Genomic DNA, 15880 nt, shown 5'->3' with positions numbered 1-15880 from the left:
AACAAAGCTGAATGAGCTGAAGAAAGAAAGAAAGAAAGAAGAAAAGGACAGAAGGAAAGAAAAGAAAATGGGAAGGGTAGATGGAGAAAGAAAAGAAAGAACAAAAGGACAGAAAGAAAGAAGACACAGAGAGAAGGGTAGATAGAGAAAGAAAAAGGTAAGAAAAGCAGAATAATAGAACATAAAGAGAATAGAGAATGAATGAAAGAGACAGAGGAGTAGTAAGAAAGAAGGAAAGATATTGGGGTGGATAAATGAAAGAGAGAGATATACAGAGAAAGAAAGAAAGAAAGAAATGGGGTAGAAACATAGAAAGAGAAAAGGAGTAGAAAGAAAAACAGAAAGAAACAAAGAAGTAAAAAGAAAGAAAGAAAGAAAGAAAGAAGAAAAAGAGAGAGGGGGATGATAGATAGAAAGAGGTAGATGGATGGATGGATAGGGAGGGAAAGATAGAAAGAAGTTATGTAAAATACAAATGAAGGAGTAAAAGAAAGAAAGAAAAAGAGAGACAAAGGGTTTATAGATAGATAGATAGATAGATAGATAGATAGATAGATAGATAGATAGATAGATAGATAGATAGATAGATAGATAGATAGATAGATAGATAGATAGATAGATAGATAGATAGATAGATCGATCAGAGGGGTTAAAAAATAGGGAGGGGTATGTATAGATAGATAGATAGATAGATAGATAGATAGATAGATAGATAGATAGATAGATAGATAGATAGATAGATAGATAGATAGATAGATAGATAGATAGATAGATAGATAGATAGATAGATAGATAGATAGATAGGACACATGTTAAAAGCTGCATCCTATGTCCCAGGCTCCACCTGTAATTGTACTACTATTAATAGAGTTGGAAAGACTAAACGTCTGAACTTAAATTCATGAGAAAAATATAAATTGTTGGAGATGTTTACATCAAAAGTATAAAATAATTGAGAGCCTGATGAATTTGAGCTGAAAACCTGTGTGTGTGTGTGTGTGTGTGTGTGTGTGTGTGTGTGTGTGTGTGTGTGTGTAGGTGTGTGTGTGTGTGTGTGTCTGGGTGTGTGAGTCTGACGGTCTCTCTGTCTGCGTGTAAATGTGCAGAAAGTAAAACTGTTGATAAGTGCCACAAAACTCCTCTCTCCCTAATGATCTGATTGATTACACCTGTGTGGCAGCCTGCCCTCAGAAGTTACCATGGCGACGACCATGCTTACATTTTACTGTGTGGAACAGTGTTGTGTTTGTGTGTTTGTGTGTTTGTCTGTTTGTGCATGTGTGACTGTGTGTGAGTGTCTGTGTGTGTCTGTCTGTGTGAGTGTGATGCCTGTGTTTGTGCGTGGACATCCTCTGTCAGTCTGGTTTATCATGTGTCTGTGTGGGGCTGTGTTTAAAAACATCTTAACGAGCGGCCAGGCTGCACCTGCACTTGTTCTATTAATAGACATGATAACGAGCTGGCCGCTACAGCTGGACCAACTGCACACAGAGCAGAGCAGAGCAGAGAGATTTGAGCTCTGTGCAGCTTCCCAAACAGCCCATAAAAAGAGAACCGTAACTCTTATCAGAATGTGGCCATGACTACTGGGAGAGGAGACCTTCCTGAGCACATTGATGTGCATTAAATGTTTGTAGGGCAAAAACTTTTCTCAGGGTCGCAAGGTAGAAAGGGGGGCATTTCTGCTTTTCTAAAAAAATCAGCTCCTACTTTTATATTGAAGTGGATGAGCCACTGGAGCGGGTCTAGCTGCACAATTAGGCTCATTGAGACAATTCTGTAAGTCTGTCTGCTGTTTTGAACACATTAAATGAGACACGACAAGTGTGGCTACAAACCGGTGAGGAAATCATGTGTCTAGAGTTTAATTTGTGGCCGTGCTGGCAATTTATCCAGAAAAAATCCTGAATGTTTTTTCAATCCCTCTCACTCTAACGATGATGTCACTCACTCTAAGCCCTGCTCGTTAAGCGCAATACACAACCATTATAAAGTTGGGTTTTGTCGAAAATTTTAATGATTTTAAAACGGCCAAATACCTAAAAACTGTTGAAGATATCAATAAGCTGAGTAATATGTGAATAGATTAAAAGTTTGTCTACAATTTAAAAGACAAATGGAGTCTGTGGGAGAAAGTATGCTGAAGTTTTAGAGGTTCAAAGAAGTAAGAAGATTTTAAAAGTTTGAAGACGTTTTCAATGCATTCCTATGGGAAAAATTTGCAGAAAAAGTTAAATATTTTAAAAAGTATAAATAGTATAAAAGAGAAAAGTCATAGCACCCTTGTCCTGAAAAAGCCACACGTTTTGATATATGAATGGTTAAAATAGCACAAAGTATGAAGGAGTAGAAGATGTCTGAAAAAGGGTGAAAGTAGTAAGAATAATAATAATAATAAGTATAAAGAAAATGGCCGAACTGAATAACAATAGTGTGAATGCTTCCAGCATTCACACTAATAAGAAAAAATCCACACAATAACAGTAGTGCCCGGGCTTCGCCCGGGCACTGGTCCCTGCAGCTATTTCATAGCTGTTGGGACCAGTGCCCGGTGCGATTGCCCGTGGCCCTAATAATAACTAGAAAAGGCATTTCCAAGAATGGAAATGGTGTGACTGCTGACAGCAGCTGAACGCTGTTGCAGAATTAGCAAATAGTGCAAGCAGTGATCACCATACAAATGTTTGACCAAGGTCGGACTCGAACCCACAACCTCATGGTCAACAGACTTCCACTCTGCCTCTAGGCCACAGTGCACACACAGTTGCAGAGACTGTTGTCTGTTGATGAGCTGCACTCTGTCTCACTCTGACATCAAGAAAGCTTGAGAGTCAAGCTTGAATGACTTAGAATGAAAATTTCTGTGAATAATTGATATTGAGGCAAGATTTGAACCAGTAACCTTCAGGTCTCCAGCTCAGCAAGCTAACCACTAGGCTACAGGCAGAGACAGTATGTGAGTGGCAAAGAAAACCTTTAATAAGAGGATCACTGGCTCCTGCTTAAAAAAAGGTAAGGAAAGTGCAGAAATTAGCCACACCAAGTAAGACTTAGAATGAAAATTTCTGTGAATTTCAGGCTGAGAGCAGCAGTTTCAACATGAAGCAAGTTATCAGAAGTCAACAGGGGACGACTGGGAAAATAATTCACTATAATTGTTATTGAGGCAAGATTTGAACCAGTAACCTTCAGGTCTCCAGCTCAGCAAGCTAACCACTAGGCTACAGGCAGAGACGGTATGTGAGTGGCAAAGAAAACCTTTAATAAGAGGATCACTGGCTCCTGCTTAAAAAAAGGTAAGGAAGGTGCAGAAATTAGCCACACCAAGTAAGACTTAGAATGAAAATTTCTGTGAATTTCAGGCTGAGAGCAGCAGTTTCAACATGAAGCAAGTTATCAGAAGTCAACAGAGGACGACTGGGAAAATAATTCACTATAATTGTTGATGAGGCAAGATTTGAACCAGTAATCGAACCCATAACCTCATGATCACTAAACCTTTACTCTGCCACTTCGCCACAGAGAGCACAGACATAAGCATGTTGCCATTGTAATTTGATGATGTGCAGAGAGCTCCCTGGCTGCATTTAAAAAATATTTAAAATTATTATCTAAGTCTCTTTGCATTTTTGACCAGAATTTTAGCCAGAAGACAAGTGTGGCTACAAAACTGGAGAAAATAATTTGTCTAGAGTTTAATTTGCAGAAAAAGTTTAATATTTTAAAAAGTATAAATAGTTAAAAAGAGAAAAGTAACGCCGATAAAGTTCAAAAAAAGCTGCACGTTTTGATATATGAATTGTTGAAATAGCACAACACCTAACACACTAACCATATGGCCACAGAGAACCTGAGTTACAATGAGCTTTATACTATGAGGAATCAAAGACTGTCCAATGACAGCTGAATAATTGGAATCAAAAGTCAAGCAATGATGTGAAATGACTGAGGCAGGAATCGAACCCGTGACCATATGATCACTAAGCCTTTACTCTGCCACTCGGCTACAGAGAGCACACTGCTTTCAAGACTGTTGTCATTCATTGTAATGTGATGATGTGCTGCAAACTGGTACGAGTAATCAAGGAGATAACAAACACCTGTAACCAATTGAAGGCGGGGGAGGAGAGCAGAATTCAACATAACATAACAAAAATTCTTCCCTTGGATTCGAACCAGTGACCTTGGGGTTGGCAAGCAGCCACCCTAACCCCTACACTACAGTGGAGTTGTGAAGAAAAGAGGTTGAGACTTTGATGAATGTGAGATTTTTCAATGATGCTTAAAACAAAAAGAAATTAATATAAATTAGCCACACCAAGTAAGAGGAGGACTTTTTTGTGACCTGTGACTATTTTTTGGTGAATTAAAATGAATTAAAAAGCACTTAACAGCAAGTTACAAAGTTGAGCTCCTTCTCCTGCTGATGTGAAAAAAAATGCATTGAGCTGAATGAGAGCAGAGAGCTCCCTGGCTGCATTTAAAAAATATTTAAAATTATTATCTAAGTCTCTTTGCATTTTTGACCAGAATTTTAGCCAGAAGACAAGTGTGGCTACAAAACTGGAGAAAATAATTTGTCTAGAGTTTAATTTGTGGCCGTGCTGACAGTTTAGCCAGAAAAACTCTAGAATGTTTTTTTGCCTCTCTCCACTCTAGCACCACTCTAGCTCTGCTCGTTAGACGCAATACACACCCATTATAAAGCTGAAAAAAATCAGAAAAAGTTAAATATTTGAAAAAGTATAAATAGTTAAAAAGAGAAAAGTAATGCCGATAAAGTTCAAAAGAAGCTGCACGTTTTGATATATGAATTGTTGAAATAGCACAAAGTATGAAGGACTAGAAGAAGACCGTAAAAAGGCGGAAGAAAATGGCCAAACAGAAGAACAATAGTGTGAGTGCTTCAGCAGTCACACTAACTAGAAAAAGCATTTCCAGGTGTAACCCAGTAGAAAAAACGGTTACTAGTGTTGTTTCCCTTTAAATATTATTTTTTATTAATTAACCCTCTTTAATTTATTATTATGTTGATAATATTAATTTTGCACACGCTCAGTCCTTATTTGTTGTGTTAAATGCATGATTTATAAGAAAAAGTAGTCCCACCCTCTTCTCGCGAGAGTTACAGTGCGTGAGTGAGAGTACAGAGTAGAGCGGTGCGGAGTCAGAGCTACAGAGTCACAGCAGCGGTGCGAGCAGATGAAAACACAGAAGAGAAAGTTGATATAAAGTCACGAAAATAACAGTTGTTAACTCGCTTATCAACACAGCATAACCCGGGAGAGTGTGCCTACCTGCAGCAGAGAGGTGGTCGAGGACCTGTGGTTTGTTATTTTCGTCCGAGACCTGGTGAGTTGCTCGAGCTAACTAGCGCTAGTACATGCTAATATAGTAGCCACATCGTGATTTAGCCTGGGAGACGGCAGAACGCTTGTTTACTCATGAACGTGACCTGCCGCTACTGTTTACTCTGTGTTTAAGACTTAAAGCTGCATATTTTTCTCCGGTGATCTGATAAAAACATGAGGTGTGCTATTTATTTTCCTGTATGTGTGTATTAATTACGAGATGCACTGTTTAGGGTGTGTATCGGTTAAAAACTGCTAAGCATGTTCATTCATCACAGAGGCAGAAACTCTGAAGCCTGAATTGATATTATGATGTGTGTTAAAGGTGCATTTAGCTAATTTTCAGTTCATAATTCAATGAACATGTGTGAAATGGTTAAAAAAGGATTAAAGTGAACAATATTTCATGTGGAAACTGAGTTAAAATTATCATAATTCATGGTAAAGAAGCTAAAATGATCATAATTCATGGTAAGGAAGCTAAAATAATTCATGTTGATGTAAAATGATTAAAATGTGTGAAAATACTCACCTTGAGATAAAAAAAGAACTGTACAGTTAAAAAGATAATTCCTTTAATCACTATTTGTTTCAGTAGTGTGTTGAGATTTATATTATATGGCCATAAGAGAAGTATGATTTTGTGTTAAGTAAAGCCCTGTTTTTATACAGGCTAGGTTTTTGAGACCCTCAGAGCCTTTGACGTGGATTTGGATTCTCCTGTTGAGGGAGATGGCGAGCTAGTGGAACAAAGAACCAGCACCTGAGCCCGAGGAGGACATCCATCCTTCTTCACCTTCACCTTGAGTGTGTGGAGTGGTAGGACCACCACACACACCCCTGACTCTTTTGACTTTTTCCCCTGACTTACACACACACTGACTTAAGCGCGCTGACGAACCATACATTAAAGGACCTCTCAAAGACAATTAAAGGAACATTCACGAACATTAAGGAACAACTAAAGGACAATTAAAGGAACAACTGAGGTTCCTATTGAACACTTTATTTTGGTTTTGGGTTTGAAGATACTGTGAAACTGTTGAATTGAATTTTTATTTTATTTTTTATTTTTCTACAATTTAATACAAACAATTTACATCCAGAATACTTCGTGGCTCCATTTATTCGTTGTGTCTGTCACTTCTTTTTAAACCCTCCTCTACGAACCTAGTCACTAGTCCAGAACATTCCGTGGTAACGAGCGGGTTACAGGCAAAACTTGGCGAGCTAGCCAGGAGGGTTTTATTTGTAATCAGACACTTTTCATTTTTTTACATTTGAACAGACAACAATTAAGTAACTGGAGCAACGAACAGTAAATTTTTACATTTACTTACCTTGAGTTTTACTACAAATTGTCTTCATTGTTGTTTCAGAAAAATATTCTTTGGGTGTTTAACTAAAAAATGGAGGTTGTGAAGTCAGAAAATATTAAAATCCAAAATGCAGTTTTAGTTAGTGGGCTAACTAACACTGAACTCGATGATGAAGCCTTTAGCTTCTTGGAACAGCATGGGTCAGTAGCCAGGGTGGTTAAAGTTCCATCTGCAGGAAAAGAGTTAGAGGTTATTGTTGAATTTCAACATGAAGCTACAGTCAGAGAGCTAGAGAAACATCTACCTTTACGCAGAACCACTACAGACCCAGGAGTCGTTCATCACATTCAAAGCCTAGCCAGTGTCTACAGTACTGAGGTTAGCGCTTCTGTAACAGTAGCTTACCTGACTGAGTTGAGAGATTTGGCAAGGAGGAGCAGTAGATCATTTGAAGACATTCTGAAGGCAGAGTTGGCTAGAATAGGAGAGTCAATGGAGGAAGGGGCAGTAGCCAATGTCACTGAAACTCCTGCAGAACCAGAGCCATTGTCCCCTCCAGATGAACCTCAAGTTACGCCAACTGTCTCCCCTGCTATTGAAAATGCAAGCTCAGTTAGTGTCACACCTCAGCTTGCTGAAACCACCAGTGAAACTGTTCTGCTTCAAGAAAGAAAAAATGCAATCCCCCCAATTGCCAGCAGATCTGATCAGCACACCAGAGGTGCAACGTGTCATTGTGGAGCACATTGTTAAAAGCAGTGATGTGGCTTCTCATTCCAACTTGTCTTACAAACTGAAACCTTTCTCAGGGAGAGTTCCCCACCCAGCTTTTGAAGTCGATTATGATGCTTGGCGTAGCAGTGTAGAGTTTTGCATAAATGATCCCACCATCTCCGATACCCAGGTTGTCAGAAAAATTATGGAGAGTCTCTCACTGCCAGCAGCCAATGTAGTGAAATCACTAGGTCCAACAGCTACATCTAAGACTTACCTCACGCTGCTTGATTCGGCCTATGCTCCAGTAGAGGACGGTGATGAGCTCTTTGCTCGCTTTTTGAACACCAACCAAAATGTTGGTGAGAAATCCGCTGATTACTTGCAGAGATTACACACTGCTTTGAGCTCAGTAATCAGCAGAGGTGGGATAGCTCCTGGTGATGCGAATAAACAGCTTCTCCGACAGTTTTGTCGTGGTTGCTGGGATAGCCCATTGCTAACCATCCAGCTTGAACAGCGGAAAAGTGACCCTCCTTCTTTTGCTGAACTGCTTCTACTACTGCGCACTGAAGAGGATAAGCAGGCAAGTAAGGCAACCAGAATGAAACAACATTTGGGGATAACAAAAACAAGAGCTCTCACACAATTACAGACCACATGCATGCCAGACACCAGTAGTTCTTACCCCATTATGGATCCTGCTGATGCTCCCACATCAGATGATGATCTCAGGAAACAGCTTGCAAATCTTAGCGCTCAGGTAGCACAGCTCCAGGCAAGATGCACAGACAAACCTGGAAAAACTGTAACAAAAGGGAACAAAAAACAGCAACAAAAGACAAAAGTTGAACCAGACATGAAAGAAATCAAACAAATCACAGCAAGGGTCCCAAGACCGAAGCCGTGGTATTGTTTTAGGTGTGGGGAGGATGCTCACATTGCATCAGCATGCAGCAAAGATCCAAACCCAGTGTTAGTAGCTGCCAAGAGAAAAGCGCTCAAAGAAAAGCAGCGCGTGTGGGAAAGCTACAATAACCCCACTGACACACCTGATTTAAACTAGTTGAAGCTTCTGTTGTGGGACAGACAGAAGCTAGGGATGAGAAACGTCCCACTTCAAAAAAACACAAAGAAGGCAATGAGTTTAAAAACTGATGCACAAAACAACAGGAAGCTGCCTAGTCGACTTGTGGGGAGAAAGTGCACATCCAGAGTAGCTGTCAATGGGGTGGACTGCAGCTGCTTACTGGATACAGGCTCGCAAGTCACTACCATATCCATGACCTTCTACCAAGACCATCTGTCTGAGCACCCCATTAAACCCATTTCAGACCTTCTAGAGGTTGAGGGGGCAAATGGCCAGACCGTCCCATATCTCGGATATGTGGAGACCAACATAAAGTTCCCAAAAAACTTCCTAGAAACTGAACCTGAAATACTTACCTTGGCCCTAATTGTCCCTGATCTCCGTTCAAACAGTGATATCCCCCTGTTAATTGGTACAAACACTCTTGACCCATTGTATGACCTACATTGTGAGTCCTTACCTCATTGTCAGTCCATTCCTTATGGCTATCAGCAGGTCCTGAAAACACTGGAGATCAGAAAGAAACAAGCAGGAAATGGTAAGATTGGTCTGGTGAAACTTAAAGGTCAAACTCAAGACGTCCTACCTGCAAACCAGAAGGCGCTGTTTGAAGGTTTTGTGTGCTCCAACCAAGCAGAGCCAGAACAGTGTGCATTACTTGAACAGCCGACTAGCTCATCTTTGCCAGGTGGTGTCTTTGTAGATTGCTGCCTGATCACTCTTCCAAAGCATGTCCCTACAAAGTTCCAGTGCTCCTGAGGAACGAGACAAATCATGACATCACACTTCCCACAAATTGTGTGATCGCTGAGCTAGTCACCCCTGACTCCATCCTTCCAAATCCCTCGCCCAGAGAGAAAAGTGACCCACCTTTCATGGCTAACTGTTCTGTCCAGCAGCAGGATACGGACACAAAGTCTTCCTTGAACTTCGACTTATCATCACTTCCTGAAGAATGGAAGCACAGAATTACAAAAACATTAAACACTTTCTCCGATGTCTTCTCTCACAGCGACCTTGATTTTGGTCATGCGACCAAGGTTCAGCATCACATTAACCTCAAAGACGAGACTCCCTTTAAGCAGAGGTCACGACCCATTCACCCTCATGATTTCGAGGCAGTCAAAAAACATCTTAGAGCACTCTTGGATGCTGGTGTCATTAAAGAGTCTGAGTCTCCGTTTTCCTCGCCTATTGTTGTAGTGCGGAAAAAGAACGGTGAAGTGAGGTTATGTGTAGATTATCGAAAACTAAATCTGCAGACTATCCGTGACGCCTATGCATTGCCGAACTTAGAGGATTCTTTTTCAGCCCTTGCTGGGTCACAATGGTTTTCGGTGATGGACCTCAAGTCGGGCTATTACCAAATCGAGATGTGTGAGGAAGATAAACCAAAGACTGCGTTTGTGTGCCCCTTCGGGTTTTATGAATTTAATCGTATGCCGCAGGGAATTACAAACGCTTCCGAGCACTTTTCAAAGGCTCATGGAAAAATGTATGACAGACATCAACTTGAAAGAAGTCCTCGTCTTCTTGGACGATTTAATCGTGTTTTCCAGTACACTTGAAGAGCATGAGACCCGGCTCATTCATGTCCTTGAACGCCTGAGAGAATACGGGCTCAAGCTCTCGCCTGGCAAGTGTAGGTTCTTTCAGACCTCCGTTCGTTATCTAGGACATATTGTGTCCAGGGAGGGGGTGAAAACCGATCCCGAGAAGGTTGAGTCACTAAAAACCTGGCCAAGACCACAAACCTTGAAAGAACTCCAGTCATTCCTTGGCTTTACCGGTTATTACCGGAGGTTCATGAAGGACTATTCGAAAATAGTGAAACCACTTACCTCTCTCACTGCTGGCTATCCACCTCGCCGGAAGGGTTGCAAAGCCAGTCCAAATGATGGTAAATACCTAGATTCCCAAGCAACCTTTCGGAGAACGTTGGAGTGATGCATGTCAGCAAGCCTTTCAAGGAATAATTGAGAAACTCACCTCTGCACCCGTGCTCGGCTACGCTGATCCGAAGCTTCCCTACTTCCTTCATACAGACGCTAGCACCACAGGGTTAGGAGCAGCCCTGTATCAGGAACAGGGGGGAACCACACGTGCAGTTGCATACGCGAGCCGAGGTTTATCTAGAAGTGAGTCCAGATACCCGGCTCATAAATTGGAGTTTTTGGCCCTTAAATGGGCCATTACAGACAAATTTCATGATTATCTGTACGGCAATACTTTCACCGTCGTTACAGATAATAATCCCTTAATGTACCTGCTAACCACAGCAAAGCTAGATGCCGCTAGCTACCGCTGGCTTGCAGCGTTGTCAACCTACACCTTCGACATCAAATACAGAGCTGGCAGACAGAATCTAGATGCGGATGGCTTATCCAGACGGCCCTCACGGGGCACTTGTGGACGATTTGGCTTCTCAGGAGGAATGCCAATGCATTGAGAAGTTCAAGTCTCATCTTCTGTCGTCTGTAAGGGATGCTGAGCCTTCTCACCTTCTTTTAGCAGACACTGTCACTGCAGCCTGTCAGAGGCATACAGTTTTGTTAGATGATGCACCACCTTTTGGCCTTGTGCAGTCTCTTGCTATGTCCTCCGCCGCCATTCCTACTGTCTTTGATGAGGAAGATCTAAACAACGGACTTCTAACAATTCCAAAGTACAGTCATTCTGATCTCATGCAGGCACAAAGAGACGATTCTATCATTGGCAAAGTCATCAGCCTATTAGAATCAGGAAGTAACTTACCTGCAGGCTTCAAAGCCGATTCCTCTGACCTCCATTTGATCTTGAAGGAATGGAAGCGTCTCGAGCTTAAAGATGACCTCCTTTACCGGAAGCGCTTTTCTGGAACCGAAACCATCATGCAGTTCGTTCCCTGAGGCCCTCAGGCCCACTGTGTTGCAAAATCTTCATGACAGTATGGGCCATCTAGGGATTGAGCAGACGGTCGAACTTGTAAGATCTCGTTTCTACTGGCCGAGAATGGCCTCAGACGTCGAAAGAAAGGTAAAGATGTGTGAGAGATGTGTCCGCAGAAAAGCTCCACCCGATAAGGCGGCCCCGCTTGTAAACATCCAGACCACCAGGCCGTTAGAGCTCGTATGCATGGACTTCCTCTCATTAGAGCCTGATAGCAAGAACACAAAAGACATTCTAGTGATAACAGATCACTTTACAAAGTACGCTGTGGCCATTCCCACCCGAGATCAAAAGGCTAGCACTGTGGCGCGGTGCCTTTGGGAACATTTCCTTGTGCACTATGGGTTCCCCGAGAGGCTCCACAGTGATCAAGGGAGAGATTTCGAGTCGCATACCATCCGAGAACTGTGCTCCCTTCTAGGCATACGAAAGGTGAGAACCAGCCCGTATCACCCTAGAGGGAACCCAGTAGAGCGCTATAACCGAACTCTACTTAGTATGTTGGGTACATTGAAGGACAGAGAAAAAACACACTGGCGTGACTTTGTGAAGCCCCTCACACACGCTTATAACTGCACAAAAAATGATGTTACAGGCTTTTCCCCGTACGAGCTAATGTTTGGAAGACAGCCACGGCTGCCTGTGGATATTGCTTTTGGACTACCAGTTACCAACAAACAGACCCTCTCGCATTCACACTATGTCAAAACCTTGAAAAGTCATTTTAAGGAAAGCTACGAGCTAGCTACCAAGAACTCTCGTCAAGTGGCTGAGAAAAACAAGAAAAGGTTTGACAAGGTTATCCGTGAGTCCACATTGGATGTTGGAGACAGGGTCTTAGTCCGAAATCTTCGTCTCAGGAGTAAACACAAACTGGCAGACCGTTGGGAGCCAACAGTGTATGTAGTCACCAAGAGGATGGGAGACTTGCCTGTGTATTCATTGAAACCAGAGAAAGAAGATGGTCCCCTGAGAACGCTCCACAGAGACCTTTTGCTCCCTTGTGGTTTCCTTCCGCAGGCGGAAGAGGAGGAGCCTGAGCGTATCAGTAAACCTCAAAGACCACGAACTCGACAAAGTGTCACTCAAGCTGAGGCTAACGACTTGATTCAAGAGGATGATGAAGTCTGTTATCAGTTTGAACCATCACAAGAGATAAAAGAGACACATTTCATCAAAATATATGACACACCAATACTGAACCCAGGAAAACAAAAGGAGGAACTTGGGAAACCTGGAGGAAAATCTGACAACCACTTACCTGCAACTGAAATACACTTACCGGAAATGTCCATTGGAGCCCCACACTTACCTGGAAATCCTTCCATGGAGACGCCAAGTGATGGAGAGCCCATCTCGGAACCACCTGAAAAGGAAAATGAAAGTGAAACAAATGAGTCAAACCTTGAACATGGAATCACAGCAGACGAGCCGCCTGGTAGTGAGGAAACTGACCATGAGGTAGGAGACGGCCTCTTTAACCAGCCTCCATCCACGCCAGAAAACACCTTGGCAGATGGGTCAAACCTACCTGGAATGAGCTCCATGCAGACAGAAAGTCAAAACATGGCTGAAACAGAGATGAGGGACCAGATTAATGAGGAATCAGTGACTAATGAGGAACCAGTGACTAATGAGGAACCAGTGACAGTGGCTCAAAGCAACGACTCAGACCTGTCTCAGTCCATACGGAGATCTGAGAGACTTCGTCAGCCATCAAAAAGACTTGAGTATCCTCAGTTAGGCAACCCATTAGTCACAGTTGTGAAATCACTATTCCAAGGGTTAAGTGAAGCTTTTATTGATTCCCTGAATAATGATAATAAATGGTCCCAGAGTCAAGCTTTTGAGATGACCACTCCTATTGTAGAGTAATAACATGCAGCGGGACGTGCATGGGAATTAAAAGGGGAGGGTGTAACCCAGTAGAAAAAACGGTTACTAGTGTTGTTTCCCTTTAAATATTATTTTTTATTAATTAACCCTCTTTAATTTATTATTATGTTGATAATATTAATTTTGCACACGCTCAGTCCTTATTTGTTGTGTTAAATGCATGATTTATAAGAAAAAGTAGCCCCACCCTCTTCTCGCGAGAGTTACAGTGCGTGAGTGAGAGTACAGAGTAGAGCGGTGCGGAGTCAGAGCTACAGAGTCACAGCAGCGGTGCGAGCAGATGAAAACACAGAAGAGAAAGTTGATATAAAGTCACGAAAATAACAGTTGTTAACTCGCTTATCAACACAGCATAACCCGGGAGAGTGTGCCTACCTGCAGCAGAGAGGTGGTCGAGGACCTGTGGTTTGTTATTTTCGTCCGAGACCTGGTGAGTTGCTCGAGCTAACTAGCGCTAGTACATGCTAATATAGTAGCCACATCGTGATTTAGCCTGGGAGACGGCAGAACGCTTGTTTACTCATGAACGTGACCTGCCGCTACTGTTTACTCTGTGTTTAAGACTTAAAGCTGCATATTTTTCTCCGGTGATCTGATAAAAACATGAGGTGTGCTATTTATTTTCCTGTATGTGTGTATTAATTACGAGATGCACTGTTTAGGGTGTGTATCGGTTAAAAACTGCTAAGCATGTTCATTCATCACAGAGGCAGAAACTCTGAAGCCTGAATTGATATTATGATGTGTGTTAAAGGTGCATTTAGCTAATTTTCAGTTCATAATTCAATGAACATGTGTGAAATGGTTAAAAAAGGATTAAAGTGAACAATATTTCATGTGGAAACTGAGTTAAAATTATCATAATTCATGGTAAAGAAGCTAAAATGATCATAATTCATGGTAAGGAAGCTAAAATAATTCATGTTGATGTAAAATGATTAAAATGTGTGAAAATACTCACCTTGAGATAAAAAAAGAACTGTACAGTTAAAAAGATAATTCCTTTAATCACTATTTGTTTCAGTAGTGTGTTGAGATTTATATTATATGGCCATAAGAGAAGTATGATTTTGTGTTAAGTAAAGCCCTGTTTTTATACAGGCTAGGTTTTTGAGACCCTCAGAGCCTTTGACGTGGATTTGGATTCTCCTGTTGAGGGAGATGGCGAGCTAGTGGAACAAAGAACCAGCACCTGAGCCCGAGGAGGACATCCATCCTTCTTCACCTTCACCTTGAGTGTGTGGAGTGGTAGGACCACCACACACACCCCTGACTCTTTTGACTTTTTCCCCTGACTTACACACACACACTGACTTAAGCGCGCTGACGAACCATACATTAAAGGACCTCTCAAAGACAATTAAAGGAACATTCACAAACATTAAGGAACAACTAAAGGACAATTAAAGGAACAACTGAGGTTCCTATTGAACACTTTATTTTGGTTTTGGGTTTGAAGATACTGTGAAACTGTTGAATTGAATTTTATTTTATTTTTTATTTTTCTACAATTTAATACAAACAATTTACATCCAGAATACTTCGTGGCTCCATTTATTCGTTGTGTCTGTCACTTCTTTTTAAACCCTCCTCTACGAACCTAGTCACTAGTCCAGAACATTCCGTGGTAACGAGCGGGTTACAGGCAAAACTTGGCGAGCTAGCCAGGAGGGTTTTATTTGTAATCAGACACTTTTCATTTTTTACATTTGAACAGACAACAATTAAGTAACTGGAGCAACGAACAGTAAATTTTTACATTTACTTACCTTGAGTTTTACTACAAATTGTCTTCATTGTTGTTTCAGAAAAATATTCTTTGGGTGTTTAACTAAAAAATGGAGGTTGTGAAGTCAGAAAATATTAAAATCCAAAATGCAGTTTTAGTTAGTGGGCTAACTAACACTGAACTCGATGATGAAGCCTTTAGCTTCTTGGAACAGCATGGGTCAGTAGCCAGGGTGGTTAAAGTTCCATCTGCAGGAAAAGAGTTAGAGGTTATTGTTGAATTTCAACATGAAGCTACAGTCAGAGAGCTAGAGAAACATCTACCTTTACGCAGAACCACTACAGACCCAGGAGTCGTTCATCACATTCAAAGCCTAGCCAGTGTCTACAGTACTGAGGTTAGCGCTTCTGTAACAGTAGCTTACCTGACTGAGTTGAGAGATTTGGCAAGGAGGAGCAGTAGATCATTTGAAGACATTCTGAAGGCAGAGTTGGCTAGAATAGGAGAGTCAATGGAGGAAGGGGCAGTAGCCAATGTCACTGAAACTCCTGCAGAACCAGAGCCATTGTCCCCTCCAGATGAACCTCAAGTTACGCCAACTGTCTCCCCTGCTATTGAAAATGCAAGCTCAGTTAGTGTCACACCTCAGCTTGCTGAAACCACCAGTGAAACTGTTCTGCTTCAAGAAAGAAAAATGCAATCCCCCCAATTGCCAGCAGATCTGATCAGCACACCAGAGGTGCAACGTGTCATTGTGGAGCACATTGTTAAAAGCAGTGATGTGGCTTCTCATTCCAACTTGTCTTACAAACTGAAACCTTTCTCAGGGAGAGTTCCCCACCCAGCTTTTGAA

Source organism: Trachurus japonicus, chromosome 21 (assembly GCF_045865225.1).
Source record: "Trachurus japonicus isolate A0001 chromosome 21, Traja_1.0".
Taxonomy (NCBI): domain Eukaryota; kingdom Metazoa; phylum Chordata; class Actinopteri; order Carangiformes; family Carangidae; genus Trachurus; species Trachurus japonicus.
The sequence above is the reverse complement of the archived record's forward strand: the minus strand, read 5'-3'. Positions refer to the sequence as shown.